This window comes from Fundulus heteroclitus, chromosome 5 (assembly GCF_011125445.2).
Source record: "Fundulus heteroclitus isolate FHET01 chromosome 5, MU-UCD_Fhet_4.1, whole genome shotgun sequence".
NCBI classification, from domain to species: domain Eukaryota; kingdom Metazoa; phylum Chordata; class Actinopteri; order Cyprinodontiformes; family Fundulidae; genus Fundulus; species Fundulus heteroclitus.
The window spans coordinates 34,445,813-34,464,929 of record NC_046365.1 but is presented as its reverse complement, the minus strand read 5'-3'; the positions used below and the strand labels follow the sequence as shown (position 1 = coordinate 34,464,929).

The 19,117-nt window shown below is 37.6% G+C and overlaps 1 protein-coding gene across 4 annotated transcripts in view; it reads left to right on the top strand.

The window, feature by feature from the left end:
- The first annotated feature begins 2,570 nt into the window (after positions 1-2,570).
- trim2a (tripartite motif containing 2a) overlaps positions 2,571-19,117 on the top strand; it is a 34,158-nt gene continuing 17,611 nt past the window's right edge. Inside the window, exons 1-2 of one of the 4 annotated variants that reach the window (XM_012873893.3) lie at positions 2,571-3,077; positions 3,180-3,252. The gene's annotated coding sequence lies outside the window, so the exon portion shown is untranslated. Of the gene's footprint in view, positions 3,078-3,179; positions 3,253-6,832; positions 6,968-13,096; positions 13,274-16,295; positions 16,381-19,117 lie in introns of those variants that run through there. The other 3 variants (XM_021322231.2, XM_012873896.3, XM_036137463.1) reach the window with 3 other exon arrangements.

Sequence of the window (19,117 nt, the reverse complement as noted above, 5' to 3'; positions counted from 1 at the left end):
TGCCCTTTACGTTACATCTCACTGGCTTAGAGCAGAGGAGCTGCAGAGCGATTTGCATACTTACGTGCCCTTTACCAAACAACTTCCTTCTTACGCGCCGGTTGCCAAAGAAACAGCCTAGACTTGTTTAATCATTATTAACCAAACTGCCCTGTAAATCCTAAAGGTCACCGTATTGAACTACCTGATTTATCATTTTCAACTCATACTGACTATTTTAGGTTTATCTCTTTTGTCTTTTCTTATTAGAAATTGTGTTGCTGATCTGATCCTAAGTATTATATTTGTTTTCCCCAAATGTCCTTTTTGTGGTCTCAATAACAAGTGACTATATACAGTATTTTTTTAGTCGTCTATATAAGTCTGCAAATTTTTCAATAATTCTGTCTGTGCTTTATAACTTTCTTATACAAAGGCAATCTATTTGCTGCCTTTATTGTCAGAAGGCTGCTGTCAAAAGGTTTTCAGGCACACTCACAACAACAAGCTGCTGATGTCTAACAAGCTCTGCACTGGTGGCAACACTATTGTGCAGGACTGTCTCAGAAAGAGACAGTTCTGGAAGTTGTTAGTTACTCTTGGACGTCCTGAAGTCTTCTTAGCTGCAACCAAATATCCAACGCAAAGTTCTTTTACTGGAAAACCGTTCTTTTAGGTGCAAAGCGAGGATTCCAGCATTAGAGACTGTTTTGACAGAGAGTGCTTGGACATTTCTGATATTCTGGTTAAAGGTTAAAGTAGCAACACTAATGTTGTGTTTTCCAACTTTGCAGCCTAATTGAATTATAGATTTTTTAAAATTATTGCATAGAGGGATTTTTAATGCCTAAATGTGATTGACTGGAAACATTGCAAATATATGCTCTATTACAACATTTAATGTCTGAGGAACCACAGTGAAAAAGACCAAAAAGCAATGAACATTTTTACCTGGTTTTTGGTGTTTTTTAAACTCTTGTGGATTCTGACACTCATAAAGTTTGCTGCTGCAAAGATAAGTCTGTACATAAATAACTTTTCTCACTAGTTTCAGTTTATTTAAAGCAATCCATGTTCACTGTGTGCTTTACTCAGAGAAAAAAAGGTATTTCAGGTTAGGGTTATTTTTTTCCAGTTAAATGATATAACATAGAGTAATTTTATTTTACTTAATGGTCAAACATACATGTGATTATCATCAATACATTTTCACATTTGCATTTTCTTAGGGAATGGGAAAATTAAATGAAACTACTGCTCGTCTAAATTTAATTTGTCTTAACCTACAAGTTTTCTGTCCCTTTTCTAGATACAAATAGCATATAAACAAGACAAAGAGGGTGTTTTTTTTTTAAAGGAAATGTGTCCAAACAAAATTAGGGACAGTAAAGGGCTCATAATTGTGGAACATGACTTTCAGTCCTGTGTTCAGGGGAATATTTGGACTGTAATGACCCACTAGATACCACTAGATGGCAACAGAGGATCTGTTTGATGGCAGAAACGTTCTTTGCCTCATGTAAACATACGTCAACATAATTACAAAGTCCCATAATTTTTGTCAAACAATTGGGGTGGAGGGGGAAAATATGCTGAAGAGCGTTGCATGATCAAAAACATCATAAAAATTTAAAAGAAAATTCAATTTAGTAAAAAAAAAAAAAAAGATTTTTCTATGTAAAACATACAATGATAATGTCCACTTAACAGTGGAAATTAAATAAGGATCATATAAATTATAGATATTTAACAAAAATAACAGATAGATAGATAGATAGATAGATAGATAGATAGATAGATAGATAGATAGATAGATAGATAGATAGATAGATAGATAGATAGATAGATAATTTTCAGCCATACTGATCTTATTGAAAATATTTGGTGAAACCCAAATTCAGCATAACACTGCCATAAAACTATTGCTTTTGTGACAATAGGACACTGTAGACACAAAGTTGACCATTAACTTTTTAAAACAAAGCAGAGAAAAATGTTAGTTAGAACTTATTTTAATTTCTAGCGTTTTAATTGATTTATACAAACTGTTAATTTCACTATCTGTTTTAACGCATTTTAAAAACTCTTCTATTGTTTTAACATTTTATTTATGCATTTTTTTCTGTTGTAAATGTGCAGACTTGATTTTGTTTAGTGTTTAATTTTCTGTTGCATTTGCTCTCTTTGTGTGCACTTTGAGAAAAGCTAATTCTGGTAAGGGACCAGTTTGATTAAAAAGCAGGCAATGCAACAAGGCCGTGCAAATAAAGAGTTATAATTATTACATTGTACAATAAACCATCCATTATCCATCCAACGTCTGGTGCCTATCCTCAGCATTCATTAGGCGGGTCAGGTTACCACTCCATCACAAGGTACAATGACCCCAACAACCTGAATTCACCATTCATGTATTCAAATTGATTCATTCATTATTTATGTAGTTATTTATCATTATTTGTGTTTTCATGTAGTTTGGGTTTCTGTTGTTACCTGTTATTGCCTCTAGGTGGCCTCGGCCCAATCTGACCTTATCTCCTGCTCGCCATGTCACCAGAAGTTACTCATTACTCCTCACACACCTGCGTCTACCAACTGAAGAGTTGCACATTGTGGCTAATCTTTTGTTCTTGCTATTTGTTTTTAGTACCGTCTTTGAATTGTCCCTGGATTTAGATTTTGAGCCCAGTTCTGGACCGCCTCTCCAGTCCTTTAAACATTTAATTCTGTCACTTCTCTCTCTACTCTCCCCTGGTTCCTCTGACTGATCGGGTCCCGGCGTTTTATCCTGATCCAGCAGAAATAGAGATCTAGCGTGAAAACTGTGATTTATTAGTCAAACACGCAGCTGAACAGTGTGTCACTGTCACCTGTGTAATGGTGCACAAGTAGGGCCCTTGGGGCAGGCCTCTTGTCAGTGTGGCTGCTGCTCAGTAAAAGTCACTCCAGCACGAGAGGTCAAACGGCGTGTGACTTGGCACGTTCCCCTCCGGATCAGTCAGCGTGGCCATGTGCCACAGATAATGCCGCCTTCAATCCCTCCTTATCCTGCAGCTCAACCCTTCACCTAAAGAGGAGGATCTTCACTTTCCCTGCAGGTAGAAGCACACCTTCCCTGTCCTGTTGCAGAGTTTTTTTTTTTTTTTTTTTAATGGTTTGATGTCCAGCTGATTCTTCTGCCCGACATCAACATGATGAAGGAGGCTTTTGTGCTTGGACACAGCGGGAGCCTTCCTCTGCAGACGGCTCAACACAACCGCCCTTATAAATCACGTAAGTGGCAGCTTTAATCTGTTTTTCTATGAGCGGTTTTCACACAGACTGTTACTGCGGCTTTTTAATAAAGCACATTGTTTCCTGTTGCTTTAGACTAAATGCTGGCAAAATTACCCTTAGTTCCTCTTTAAACTTAAGCATCCAAAGCTATGAGATATATCAGGGAAAGAGTTATTTTAGACTATTTACTTTAGCAGTAAATTTGAGGAGCTAGTTCTTCAGACCGTCTCTGCTGAGTGGCTCTTTGTTGTCCCATTGCTGACCGCTCCCACTGACATCTTTAAAGGGCAAAATGTCACTTGCTATTTTCCTCCCAGATCCCGTTGACCTTTTTAAAAAATGTTATCACATTTGCAGGTGTCTCAACATCGGCATCAGGATGTCGAACATCTTCCTCTGCATCCGTTATGGGATCAGTGGTTGAACTCTACTGGGAATAAACTAAAACTCACTGATTTGGGCAGTTTTTATGTCAAATCACGGAGGCTCCAACATGCATGTGAAATATTTTGGGTTTAAAGCTTTTAATGTGGAACTTCTCGTCCTAGCTTCAAATCTACACAATGTGCATCTTTTGCAAGACAACTGAACTGAGAGAGACAAGGTGACGGTGCAAGAGATCAAAAAAGGTTGTTAAAGATTTAGGGATGAAAAAATTAGCCCCCCCCCCCCCCCCCCCCAAAAAAAAAAAAAAAAAAATCTTGATTCAAAGGTACATGATCATAAAAACATAATTCCCTTTTAATATTCTGGTTACATATAATTTTATTCAGTTTTTTTTTGGATGCACTTAGTTGTTCTCAAACTTTGTTTTCTCATTTCGGTTTCTGCTCGATTTTCTGATCTAAGAAAAAAACTAAACAATGACATTGCAAATAATAGTGAAACATTCATTCATGTGTAAAATGCTGAATTCAGATCAGAGTAAACACATTGGGACTTAGGTGTTAGTAGAAGCGGTTTTCAGATTGCCACCGCTCCGTTTTTATTAGTTAGGAGATGAAGATCGGAAATATCACACACGGTGCATCGGGTTTCTAAGTGGACACCAAACCTCTGTTGCTTTCATGGTTTAATAGGATTTAAGTAATTTTAAAATCTGCTAGAGAGCAGATCATTTCTACATCCAAACCCTAAAACTTGCAGAGTTTCTATATTTTTACTATAATTGAAGGATAAACTTAATCCAGGACCAAAGGGGAGAAATAATCTTAACTCTTTACAGATGACTAACCATTAAATCATTTTAGAAAGGAAAGTATTTCTCCAAATATTTAACAGAACAATCTAATTGTTCTTGTTTTCCGTCCTCTATAATAACTGGTGCTAAAAAAAACAAACGCAAAGTATTTGCTAGTAATAATCATATTTGTTTAGCATTGCTTTCCAGTGCAGCTTCTTTTTAATTAATCCTGGTTAGCTTCGGAGGAATAATTCTAGATATCCAAAAAGGATAAAGGGACAAAGAAAAATGCTTAATTATTTAGCAGTGACTCTCAGTGGTGTCATGCTCCACTGAACTAATGACGGCAGCAGCTGTCAGCAGCGCAAATTAAATCATGTTCAAATTATTCTTCTGTTCTCAAGGTGAACTACAGCTCAGGGGGTAATTTACAATGATGTCACACAAATTCATAGCTCAACACCAGATTCCAATCATGTGAAAGTATATATTTGTCTTTGTATCTTCATTACGTATAATTGTTTTTTTTATTTATTAACTACCAGACAAATTTGCATGTTCATGTATTTTACATAAAATACTGATTCCTTTTAAAAACTGAAGTGACTACATAACGAAGGAGCACCCCCATTGCGTATAATGACTGAAAAGTAAATTTTCAATTAACACATTCTAGGCTGGAAATGTCCGGCCTGACTCTCTGATTGTGCCCAGCATGCAAAGCAGGCATTCTTTGACTGTGCCCCCCCCCCCCCCCCATCTCACACACACACACACACACACACACACACACACACACACACACACACACACACACACACACACAGTTGTGAGACGTTAAAATCAGACATAAAGTGGACAATAAACCTCCGTCGCTTCTCTTGTTGTATCGAGCTAACTCGCTAATGCAAAAGGAATGCAAATACTTTTATTCGCTCCTCCTTTTATTTGATGGTGAAAAGAGTCTTTCACTCGGCCTCTGCATAATACGGGGTTGCTGCAGCAACAGCCTCCCTCCTTTTTAAAAAGAGAGCAGCTTGACTGAAAGCCACTGTTACAACGGGCCGACATGTGCCACTGAGCATCTAAAGGCCGGTTTTTAGAGGAATAACTTCACGTGATAACAGACAAAAGTATAAATACGGCATTTTAAGTCAATATTTGAAACAAAAATAGCCTGTTTTAAATCATTTTTATTTAATAGGCTGCACTTATTTTGTAAATATGAAAAGAAAACCAGTTTGTGTTGAATAATTAAAATGACCAAATGCATCATCTGCCTTATATATTCCTATGCTGACCCTCTGTTATATCCACCCAACCATCCATCCATTGAGGAAGCGACATTTATTATTTATTATTTTTAGTTTCTTCAGAGTTTTAAGTCCACCGGAAGAAATCCTCCCTCTGGTGTTGTCCATCGTTATCTCCAGTCCTCGATTATCTGGCCAGTTTTTCAAAACACTTACCTCTGATTATGAAATGTTGCTTTAAAGATTTTAGTTTACTGTAGATGGAAAGGGAACCGTTGAGCCGCTCAGTTAAAATGTTTCTTTGTTTTATTGCTTTTTCATTTATGTTTTGTTTATGATAATGATTGAGTTTGTCATCCTGGTTCTGTGCATGACCAGTTTCATTTGTGGGTTGACTATAGGACTCCGTTTTTTTGAAATTCACAAATGGAAATCTTTATTTTCCTTGCCAGGCCCCATTTGTCCAAGATTATAAATTTCTACTTTTTATAACAATGAATTGTGGTCTTAGTTTTTTTCCCCCTCTGTCAACTCCTTTTTCTTCTGGACAGTTCAGATATTGCAGTTTTCTTCTAGATCTAAATTTGTCACAAGCATTCATCTCATCAGGTTTGTCAGATTTAGATTTTAAAATGGCAACACGTCCAAGTGCGGAAATCTTTGTAAGCTTTCTTTTGATCAACGTTAAACTGACATTTCTTTCTTCTGTTTAGACCTTCTTTTGATTATTTAGAAAGATTACATTACAAATTAGAAACAGCCTTTCTGTCTGATCACAAGGCGAAAATGAACACAGGTCGTTTCCTAAACCATCTTTGACATTGTGATCAGACTTCAGACAAACTGCAATGTGGGATTTAAAATACTTTTAATTACACTGCACTGTGGGAAAGTAAACAAAAAAATTCCACCTGGCTCCCATATTCTGCATGACAGCAACTGAAGTTAAATAATTTATCTTCAAGGCTATTTTTATATGTGTAGGCTATGTAATATTAACAAATGCTCTGCTGGTTGGGATCCCCAGCCTCCACTGGGCTGGATAAGCCTTGGCTGCATGCAGCTGGGAGCCCTCCCCTTTTATTGTCGGCAGGTCCCTTTAATAAGTGAAGTGGAAGTGAGCTGAGGCAGCTCGTTGCCAGAGAATCTAGTTTTTCTCTGCAGAGCAGCACAAAGGCTGAGGTCTGTGGACAGAGGGAGGGGAAATCCCAGAAATGATTGGAGTTTGTCAACAATCCTCATTGTATACATTTTATGCAGATTAGACAGCATTAAGGTGAGTCTCTACGGTAATTTTTGATGCTAATTCTAATTTTTTTCTTTCTTGTAAGAGTTTTGATAAAATGCTTTAGATACGTAGCATTTCTTAATAAATACAAAGTGCAGCCCAGCCTGACTTTGGAGAATCTCCCCTCTTTGTTTTTATTTGCAGGTGACGAGCAGCAAATGCATAGCTATGCTTCCTTTTTACAATCTGTGAAAACTGTAGATAATCTTTTTTTTTTTCTTCGGATGCACAGCTAGTCTCAAAACGAAACTTGGATCTTCAGATTATTGATTGATTGATTGCTTTATTCAACAGACTCGTGGTCCACAAAGAGATAAAAAACAAAACAAAAAAAAAAGAAACAAGACAAATTTAAAAAAAACTAATAGAATAAAAGAAAAATAAGTAGAATAAATACATAAATAAATCTTATAAAACACTTGCATACCAATGTTTCCACAGAGCCGACTGGAATCTTAGCGCACTGAGAGAGGGATGTGAAAACATTACAATAAGACTATTCAATGAGCTGCCCATATTTATAAAAATAATCTCTTTTAAATCACAGAATATGACCAGTGTGCTGTAAGTAACGCTTGTATTTTGCAACATGGTGCAGAAAAAACATCTTCACTGTGATAAGCTCTCAACCGATTTGCCATGGAATATTACCTTTGAGTCGAGTCGATTCATTAAACCTCTTGATTAAGTCTGAAAATATAAAGTTTTTAGAATAAAGATCTCGTAGTCTAACCTTATTTTCAGCTTGCAGATTTCCCCTAGATTATTTTAGATGGTGCAAATCTCATTTCAGCTCAAACTGAGGAATAAATTCAGGCGTAACAGTTATGTTGGTAGTCATAATAATCGGGCATTTAGATGCTTCTAGATCTTTTCTCCAACACACCTGAACCAAATAAACAGCGCGTTACTAGGCCTCGGCATCGCTGCAACTCTTGCTGATAAGGGAATTCAACCATTTTATTTGGGTGTGTTCAAAAGTTGCAGGACAGTAGCTCTTGAGGACTGGAACTGGGGATCCCTATGAATACAATCAACATCTGAAATGAGTGAAGTTCTGATCTGACACAATCAGAATGGACAAAAATGTGTATTTTTTTTCTTTTGCAGCTCAGATATTGAGAAATTGGATAACTTCAAACTTTACAAATTTTATCAAAGACTCAAAAAGCATCCTGCTTGCTTTTCAGGACCAAAAACTACTGAAGGGTGGTATAAAGTCTCCAGTGTGATAAAACTGCTGTGTTGGATTTTAAAGAATGAGGCAGAGCTACATAACTTGGATACCTGGTGCCTCTTTATCATCTTTTCGTATATGTTTTGTTGATTCTCATTAAGAACTTGATAAAACAAGTTGCTCATTCTGGTTTCTGACAGGTTTTATTTATGTGGGGACCTTTTGAACTTTTAATCTTTTGTAACTCGTGGAAGGAAATCTTCCACAGAGTCTTTATTTGGTGGCGCGCCTCAGGGGTGAGTCCTGGACCTCGCATTTTCCTGCTAAGGAGCAACGACTAAAGATTTTGTGCCTGTAAATACGGCAAACTTTCAGGTTATTCACAACATAGTTCACATGTTCTGGAGAGAGGCAGAAAAAAATGTCAGACTGTGTTGCTCACGATCTGTTAGGGATAAATTAAGACATCCAGGATGGACAAAAGTGATACCAGAGGTTGATGCTGTTCCTTAATACTCATGATGATCTGGCAGCGTGTCCACGAGCCACAATGTAAGCGGATTAATTTGTTACTCTCCATGGTTGAATCTCATCAATATCCCTGATGTCAAATATGTTTTAAGGCGATTTGTTTTCAGTCCCTCTGACTATATAGATGATAGTTCCTGCTGACAGAGATCCCAGTCATGTAGTAAAGTCTGCATAAGTCTCTCACTGCTGTAGCTTTTCATGCTGCAGTGGCAGCAGAGGATCCGTGGGAGTAGGAAGCAGCCGCTAAGATGACTCAGTGCTCCAGAATGATGTAAAATGTTCTCTTTACTCCACTGATAAATGCAGCAGTTTTTTCAGACCTATCACTTTGCAATGAGCATCAGAATGCTGTTTTTCAGGCATGTGCAAAAGTTTTGAACCATCTACGACTTATTCACACCCAAGACTTAATGGGAGGCATCACTCATTGATTTCTTGACCTTTTTTTCATTTTTGTGATTTGGTCAGCATTACATGCCTCTGAAAAAGTCAGATATTTGACTTAAAATGAAAGAAAAGTCAGCAAAAGATTGAAAAATAAATACATTTAGATCTCCAGAAAGACCAGAGAAACGGAAACAATGGGCTTAAATTGGGGGCAACCGGACTTTCGTTCAGTTCTTTCTGAAAAATGTTTCCACACCTATCCAGGAGTCTTTGTCTATTCTGGTGGCTCGCACTTGAAAGTCCGTTTGCCTCCAATTTAAGCCTGTTTGCTGTTGAGATGACCCGGATAACTGAGAATTTGCACAGACATTGGTCAAGTTCATCATCCATTTAATTTAAAATGCTAGATTTGCCTTAAAAGTAAAATGTAAAGAAATAAAGGATGACGAAAGACCCAAAAGTATCAGAAACTGCACAGGTTTCTGTCATCTTCTATCACAATCCAATCACAGCTTATCACAAACTTCCCAAAGCTGAGACGTGACTAATTTTTCAACTTAGAAATGAGTTTGGAAATGAGTTTTGAATCTAAGGCAAACGAACACAAAAAATAAGAACTATAGTATAATTGACTACAAACATCAATTCAATGTAAAAAGGGAAAAAAACGGAAAAAAACAACAATCTGAATCCAGACTTGCATATAATTCAGTTAAATTTTATTTATATAACACCAATTAACAATACGTCATTTCAAGGGACTTCACAAAGACTAATTCACAAAGAGGCAATGATCCAGGAATACACTCTTATCTTGGAGGTAGTTGGCAGACTTGCTCCATAGGTGGCTGAGTCTAGGAAAGAAACACAGTTAAGTAGACACACACTGAGCCAGTTTTCCAGTCAACAGGAGAAAAACGAGCACACGTACATTTAGTGGCAGTAAAAGCTCAGCCAATAGCTCTGTCTGGGAGAGAGACAGGGTTGGACTCTAAAAGACAGAGTCAGCTGTAAAATCTAAAAGATTGAATTGATGAAAGCAGGGACTGCCCCCCAGGATGTTGTTACTGCTAAACGGAACGCCATGACAGACGTATCCACTATGAAGAGAAAAAAGACAGAACAAGACGTTGAAATAACAACAAATAATGCAAAACTGGAGAACAGTAGGAGAACTCTATAGAGTGAGAGAAACAGACCCTGATGTCCTCCAGCAGCCTATAGCAGCATAACTATAAAGGTAGCTCAATTTGTATATTACTTTAAGACCAATACAAACAGAGGCTTTCCAGAAAATCTGGCCAACTGAAGAGTATGAACATTAAAAGTATGAACATGAAAAGTATGAGCATGTACAGCACTTAATACTTAGTGTGGCTCTTTTTCCCTGGATTACTGCAGCAATGTGGCGTGGCATGGAGTCCCTCAGTCTGTGGCGCTGCTCAGGTGTTATAGAGCCCAGGTTGCTCTGATTGAGGCCTTCAGCTCTTCTGCATGGTTAGGTCTGACTTATCCCATCTTCCTCTTCCCATAGTTTTCTATGGAGTTAAGGTCAGGCGTGTTTGTTGGCCAATCAAGAACAGGGATACTATGGTCCTCAAACCAGATACTGGTAGCTTTGGCTCTGAGAGCAGCTAAGTCCTGTTGGAAAATGAAATCTGCATCTCCATAAAGTTGATGAGCAGCAGGGAGCGTGAAGTGCTCGGAAACTGATTCCGCTTTGAGACTAAGCATGATGTTTTTCTGTTGCCTGTGCTCTACTGCTGGTATCGATGTTGATGTTCTGACCTGTTGGACCTCTCAGAATGACTGGACTCACAGAATCACTGTGAGCTCTGCTCCTGACTTTACGCAGCAGCGTAGGATGGAGTAAAGCTTGATTAACACGGGACATCAGCCGGCCAGGTGGTTCTTGTCTGACTGGGACAGATTTAAAAGTAAATGTTGATGCTGGATGTTGTCAAACCGTAAAAAGGAAGGGTCGCCGTGGAAATTGGGGCGAACGTTTCATCGACGGAAGAAGTCGTGTATAGTTTTTGATTAAGTTTAATCAGTTAGAAAGTGAACCAGAAGTCTAGCGGCAGCTGCTTCTGAAGAGCTCTTCACGTTTCCCCGATGTAAATCTGAATGGAAAACTAATCGGATTTCAGTATTTCTGTTTCAGTCAGGGGCCGTCTGCTTTGCTGTGAGTAATCTAGTTAAAGAGGGGCGGGGGTTTGTTCACAAATTCATATGTCCTCTGCAGACTGCCTGTAACATAAAAGCTTTAAAGAGACGGGGAGACTCTCTGGGGACGTACAGGTCTGTGACAGGTGGACGTCAGTGTCAAAGTGTGTGGGTGGGTAAGCACGAAAGAAATGCATGAAAGGTTTTTGTTTTCGACAAACTAATATTCCCCTGCCAAGATGTAGTAAAAACAATTGCATGCAAACAATAAGAGGAAGGCTGCCGTCTTGGCAGCTGCGTTTGCACAGGATGTTCGTTTGATCAACTTGTTTTTGTAATGTGCAACTGAGGCCTGATATCTAAAACCACACTTTGCAAAGACTAGGGTTAACGGCGAGTAAATTTTTCCCTTTGCCTGCTTCTAGATTGTGTTTAACTCTAAATCCGTTTGGCAGCTGGTCCAGATCTTTTTGATTTTTAGTCCTGTTTTGTCTGTAGTTATTTTTTCATCACCAACCTTGCTTTGATCCCTTCAGAGCCAAAAAAGGACAGAGCAATGGCTTTAGTCCAGCTAGTTTACCATCACATTTATTGGAAAACAAGATTTTGAGTTTTAAAGGTTTCACTTGGGCAAAATTATGAGGCTCTATCTAGGGATGCAACGATTATCCTTGAGATGAATGGAATCAGATGATTTCATTATTATGTCAAGCGTGAGCTGTAAATGTATCACCACAGCTATTATCAGGGTTGCTGCTAAAAGCTAATCGCCAATGTGCTTTTTTAAAAAGAGATTCAGATGGTTGACATTGTTTTGGCGGTTTTTTCACCTGCTCAGCGGTGCTGCTCAATCCACAAATGTATTTTCCTCGCAAGTATGGGGGAGAGGAACAATAAACAGGTTTTCCAACAGTACAAGATTGTTAATTTCCTAACTTTTTGTGCTGTTTCTATAACGACGGCTTTATATTTCCTTTTGATTTCTGAAGACCCGTGTTTCATAACGAAGAGCCGTCAAGTTTAAAATTTGGGGAGGATGCTGTCTCAGCTGAAATCTGGCGTCATGAAAGAATCACGGCAAAGTCTCTGGTCAGGAGCTGAATTTGGTGGTTTGTGGCCGTTCGGTGTGACAGACACACCAACCTGCAGTTCAGCACAGACCCAACCAATGGTGACTTGGGAAAAACATCGGGCCCCTTCTTTATTTTCTGGGGAAAGCTTCCAGTATGACTGCTGCTGCAAGCTCCGTCTGATTGCTGTGATGCTAAAATCTACACCAAGATGCATAGGTTGCTGTCCATTTATTGCTGGACCGGTTCTGCAAGACAACATTTTTGCTGCAGCATCAAGTCGTGCAGTACAGCTAAGATTTTTTTTTTTTTTTTGGTGTCTAGCATGCACAGTCTCATGTGTATAAGCCATTTTAGATATTTGTTATCTTTAATTTATGTCGCGTGTCAGGCTTTAGAGACAAATGGGAAGAATTTTTCTGGCAGAAACCAGAATCTGCAGGATATGGTTTTGCAAACATTGGAAATCAGTGCATCTCCAGTTTATTTTCAGCTGCCTTGCAGGAAATTAAAGCTTATTCATAGATGTGGACAATCTGAGAAGAGATGGAGGCAGAAAGGGGAACTGCCGTCGCCTTTTTGTTGCACACCACTGCACGGACTGTATAAAGTGTTGCAGGAGCTTCAGACTCCCTCTTCCTTTTGATGTACCTTTCAGACTTTTGCCCTCTCTAGGCTTACAGGATTTAAGCCCCTCCTCCCTGGCCTCTCTCACTGTCCTCTGATTGGTCCTTTCTTTCCCTGTACGCCACCACAGGGTCCTCCCCCTCCTCTGGCTCTACCCTCCCTGTGGCTGTCAGTGTGTTTGGATTATTGTAACCACTCAGGCCTCTCACATGTGCTCCCTCTGTTCATCCACTGTGCGCACCACAGCATAGCAGCCATGAGCAGGATTAGGTGACAGAGAGCAGTCTGCTTCCCCTTCTGAGAAAAGACAGGAAAGGAGGCAGCCATGGAGTTAAAGTAAGTGGGGGACTTCTATTTTTACCTTCAGTTTAAATGGAAAAAAGGATAAACGTAAGGACAATCTTTATAATTTAAAGGAATGGATGATCTGCAACAAGAATGAGGAATGCCTTCTGCCTTTTGCCTGATGTTTTTTTTTTTGGCTTCTAGAAGAGGAAAGTCTTTTTTAAAATACCTCTTCAATTAGGGTTATTTCCCTAGGGGACATCTCCGGGTTAACTCTTGAAAGACGAGTTCCAGCTGCAGATTAAACCGCCTCAGGTGCTCACATAGAGCAACACATATTTATGTGCCCATGCCTTTTCATTTACGCTGCACCTGTAAGTAAACAACCAAATTGTTGAGTTTATGTAATCAAAAGCCATAAAAATCAGGAAGTATTCGATGTCAATTTTGTATTTATAATGAATTTTCTAAGGGCTTTTCATCTGTGCTGGAGTTGGGATTCATAATAATGATTCAAGAGGCGTACTTTAAGCAGATATAAGCCTGCTAAACAGAGCTTATGTAACAAACTGCAAAAATCTTAAGTGATAAACTTAGATACAGTATTTATCAAAGTAGAATAGTGTTATTTAACAAACTGACTCCACGCTGGAGCTTTTAAACATCGCAAACGACGATAAATGTCAACCGATTCTGATACTAGAACAGTTTTTTTTTGTTTGCATTTCATTTAGAAAGCGCCGTCTGTCTGAACGTTGAGCTGCAACGTTTTCAGCTTCACTGGATTCAGCTTGACAGATGTGCAGCATGGACGGTTTCCAGTTTCCTTACAGCTGCAGAACTGTACCCTTCGGTTTTTTGTCAGCGGCGAAAACGCATGCACTCTGACACGGAGACACAGAGCTTTGTCTTATCTCCTGCGCGCAGAGTGCAAGGTTGGCTGATATATACGGCCTGGCGGTTTCTTCCCTCTTGTTTTCATTTAAAAAGCGTGTTTATAATTAGAAAACGCAGAAGTTTCCTTCCTTTTTGAGCAGCAAAGCAAATGTCGTGTGTCCAACATATAAAAGCGTTAAAAACCACCCAAACTAGAACGTTTGAACCTGGTTGAATACGCAATGTGACCCGTTGGTTCAGACGGATGGGTGGGATGCCGGGTCAGATGTCGAGGCGTGCTCTGCCGCCGTAATCTCTCATCATCCCGCCACCGCTGGAAGTTTAAGATTAGCCTGAGAATGTTACAATGGATGGCTGTAGCAGAATTGGCTCATAACTGATTTCACTGAAAAAGGAGGTTCTAACTGTAGGAGACTCACCAAAGCAGCTGAAGACAAATCTAGTGAAAGGCCTGACATCCAATCCTTGGATTTATAAGTTTTTAGCTGCAAAAAACGTAGAAAACAACCAAACTGTTGGGTCCCGTATAAACAAACCCATTAAGAACCAAAATAACAATCAGGGATGGCGATCAAATCCCCCCTGTACCCATTCTCCCAAGCCGCCCAGTGGAGCCTAAGTCAAGATGGTGAGTTAGCGGCCCAGAAATCCTGTCGTATGCTGAAGCATTGCTGCCATCACTTAGTAGACCTCTGCACTCCTGACACAGCTCACTTCAGTATTTTAAATATAGCTAAATACAGCAACTATTCGTTTTTCATCCAGGTTTGAAATACAGCTAAATATTGGGAAAAAAAACTAAAAGAAAACGCTTCACTGCACTGTACCAGATGCCATTATCCTCTATTAAATAATAAAAAATTACATAATCTTAATGATATTGGGGTCTGTAGTTGTATAATTATTTATTCATTATGGTTTATGCATTATTTTTTACATTCGTAAATAAGTTCATTCAAAGCCACATGATTAAAATGCATGCAGAGGATTTACAACTTCTACAACTGTTTCCAAATTATACATATTACAAATTACTACTGAAATGCTGGAGATGGGCACCAACACCCCTCGCGACCCCATGAGGGATAAAGCGAGTAAGAAAATGGATAGATGGACAAATTAATACTAGTATTCCTTATTCCCATTCCGTAATTGCCCAGTGTGTGTGTGTGTATATATATATATATATATATATATATATATATATATATATATATATATATATATATATATATATATATATATATATATATATATATATATATATATATATATATATATATAATAGAAAGAGCACCTGCTAGCTAACCATTATTAATAAAACTTTTATTCATAATAAAACTTTTGAAATGATCCCCCCCTCTGTATTTTTTACAAATCGCTATATATATATATATATATATATATATATATATATATATATATATATATATATATAATAGAAAGAGCACCTGCTAGCTAACCATTATTAATAAAACTTTTATTCATAATAAAACTTTTGAAATGATCCCCCCCTCTGTATTTTTTACAAATCGCTATATATATATATATATATATATATATATATATATATATATATATATATATATATATATATATATATATATATATATATATAATAGAAAGAGCACCTGCTAGCTAACCATTATTAATAAAACTTTTATTCATAATAAACTTTTGAAATGATCCCCCCCTCTGTATTTTTTACAAATCGCTATATATATATATATATATATATATATATATATATATATATATATATATATATATATATATATATATATATATAATAGAAAGAGCACCTGCTAGCTAACCATTATTAATAAAACTTTTATTCATAATAAAACTTTTGAAATGATCCCCCCCTCTGTATTTTTTACAAATCGCTATATATATATATATATATATATATATATATATATATATATATATATATATATATAAAGGGGTTAGTAGAACATAAATCAGTAGGTGATGGGCCGGTGAAGACCAATTGCTGGGACACTGTCGGTGCTTTAATAGCTGCCAAAAACAGAATGGGGGAGCACTTTTTTTCTAAATCAGTCCCTCAGTCTGACTGGGCAGAGGTGCTGTTGTTGTGGAGTGTAACACAGTGGGTTGTGTGTTTGGAAATAAAGAGAGAGATGGTAGAAACAGCTGAGGTCAGTGCTCTGGAAAGAGCTGCGAGAGACCAGCAGAGAGACCTGAACCGTCATCCAAAAACTGGGAGATGTAATCAAAATGAAGCGGTTTGCGTGTCGGTGAGTGGAACGGCCTTCTTGTTTGTGCTCGTCTTTGAAGGCTTCGTGGTTCGTAATGTGGATAAGAGTGAAACAGATTAATCAGGTTAAGCTGCATATTTATGCACTTTTAGTTCAAACATGTGGGTGCCTCCAAGCTGTTACAGTTTTTTGTTTGGTAATTTTGTGTCTTTTACTTTATGTAACTGAAAGATTATGTCAGGTCCTTTTTCCCTTGGCCTACATGGGATTCTAACCAGCAGTCTTTGAGTAATCTGCAAAAGACAGGTGTTTTTCCACTAATGAGGAGTAAATATCTAACTCATTGGGTGCTTTTACACTTTTGTCGAGTATCTAGCTTCAGAGTACCCTGGGTATTTGATTGTTTGGTAAAATTAAAGCAAAAACAAAATGGACAACAGCTGAACAAATTAGAGATGGGGCCTGATCCGTTATTGGTCTACGACCCAATGTCTGACTGATGTTATTGGATGCCGGACCGAGAATAGTGACCCAGACTTGTATTTTGGCACTTTGAAAGTAGAAATGAATCTTTATTCAAACCGACGTTTCATACGTAAACGCATCAACAGACGTTTGTTAGATTTGGCAGATGACTTTAAAATGTAATTGTAAGGTGGAGAACCATGCTGGTCCTCCACTTGGCCTTTTTTGGATAGACGGTCATGTCTTTAGCGAACATTTAGAAGAAGACTCCATGCAGAGACTTGGATGAAGGATAAAGTGTTTTATTTGTCATTATACATACAAGGTACATACAACGAAATCACGTAGATCAGATGGAGGGTTAGGGATCCACGGAGGAGCAAACTGCTGTTCCACTTGGCAACAACAACGGTGCTAATCAGTAATAAAAGTAAAAAAGCTAACAAATGTTTACCATCATATGTTGACTTGTTTAAATAAGAAGCTCCTGTTTTATTGAGCTGTTTGGTGTGTTTTCTCTAAATTGCTCACCTACACCCGTTGTTTATTGTGACCTCTGCTCGTAAAATCAATCTTGTATATATATATATATATATATATATATATATAAATATAAATATATATATATATATATATATATATATATATATATATATATATATATATATATATATATATATATATATATATATATATATATATATATATATATATATATATATATATATACTGCTGAAGAAAAGAAATGTGCACAGTGTGCGCCACTACAGCTGATAGTATTTGTATTGTTTATTTGTATTGGACTGGGATTAAAAAAGAGCAGTATTGATCAGAAAACCTTGACATCTACAGATATTTATTTTTCATATAGTTCTGGAAATATTGAATGTTGAATGTGTTTTGACAGAAGCTGTGTGCTGCGGGGACGCTGGTGTGTATATTTGCATGATCAAAATGCAAATACCGTTTCTACCTGCCAAAGATCCAACCCGACTTTATTTGTACATTGCTTCAAAACAACATAGTAGACCATAGTGGTGTACACAAATATTAAGTAAAAAGACATGAAATAAAAGTACTAAAAATGAATAATAATAAAAAGGTTAACACTTTAAACTGAATTAAAAGTCAAGTAAAATATGTTTTAAGGAGAGGATTTAAAAACTTTAAGTGCATTTGTCTAGCTGATATATAAAGGTCATTTAATCCACAGTTTAGGGGCAGTGACTGAGAAAGCAGGATCCCCTCTAAGTTTGCTCTGTTTTTAAGGATGGCCAACAACTGCTGATCTGAGTAAACATGAAGGAGCATAGAGCTGAAGCAGATCAGACGGATTTGCTTTAGAGAAGAGCAGCTGTCCTCCAAATGTAAAGTATTGCTTGTAGATTTCATAGAAAAACACTCAAAACAGTTTTTGCATGTAAGGCTTGCCTTTCTGGGACATTTTATAGGTTACAGCTCTTGGATTATGGCGTATTTTCCCTTTTTTAATTGATGAGAAAATTTAAAGTGATTGGTCTAAGTAATTTTTAATCCCATTGCTTGTTGCTGTCTCTACCCTGACGTCATCGTCACATTTCCAGGCTTTCGGTGCAGTTTTCTTCTGCGTTACTCCTCTGAGTGAGCTCACTGTGTTTGGACAGGGCTGAGATGAGATCACTGAACACAGCTGTGGAGCTGCCACATATACCGACATGTGCTGGAAAAATGTCCGATAACACCAGAAATTTCTGACAAAGCTCTTCCTTCTTCACAAATTTCCGCCTCAGTAGCCACAGAAATGGAAGATATGCTAAAAATCTCTTCCTACCAGGGCCGGTTGTACGCTGGGGCAAGAGGGGGCACCCCATCCCCCTCACTTTGGTCATTGTTTATGATCATTTTTATCTCTTTTTTTTAAAGTTATTGTTAGTTATTAGGGTTACTTTAATTTGAGATATAAATTTGCTTAATGGAAATCCATAAAATTATGTAGTTGTTAAAATTTAGGTGAAGGATATTTGTTTTGTTCTTTTCCCTGCCTTTCTCCTCATATGTGTGCCTAAAACCGGCCCTGCCTCCGGTAGTTACTTTCTTGCGTATTTGTAACCAAACTATCTTAATAGTTGAATATCTTAATTCATGATTTTGATTTTTAACAAAATTCTGCTCTGCCAGATTTTTTTTTAATGTGTAGGATGTTTGATACGTACAAATGAGAATAGGAACATCAACTCCGTTAAGCTCGATACATAAAAAAGGCCTTTTCATGAGTTTTTTCTCACTGTTTTGTTTTACGGTTGTTTTTTATAATGTTAAAAATGTCCTTTTT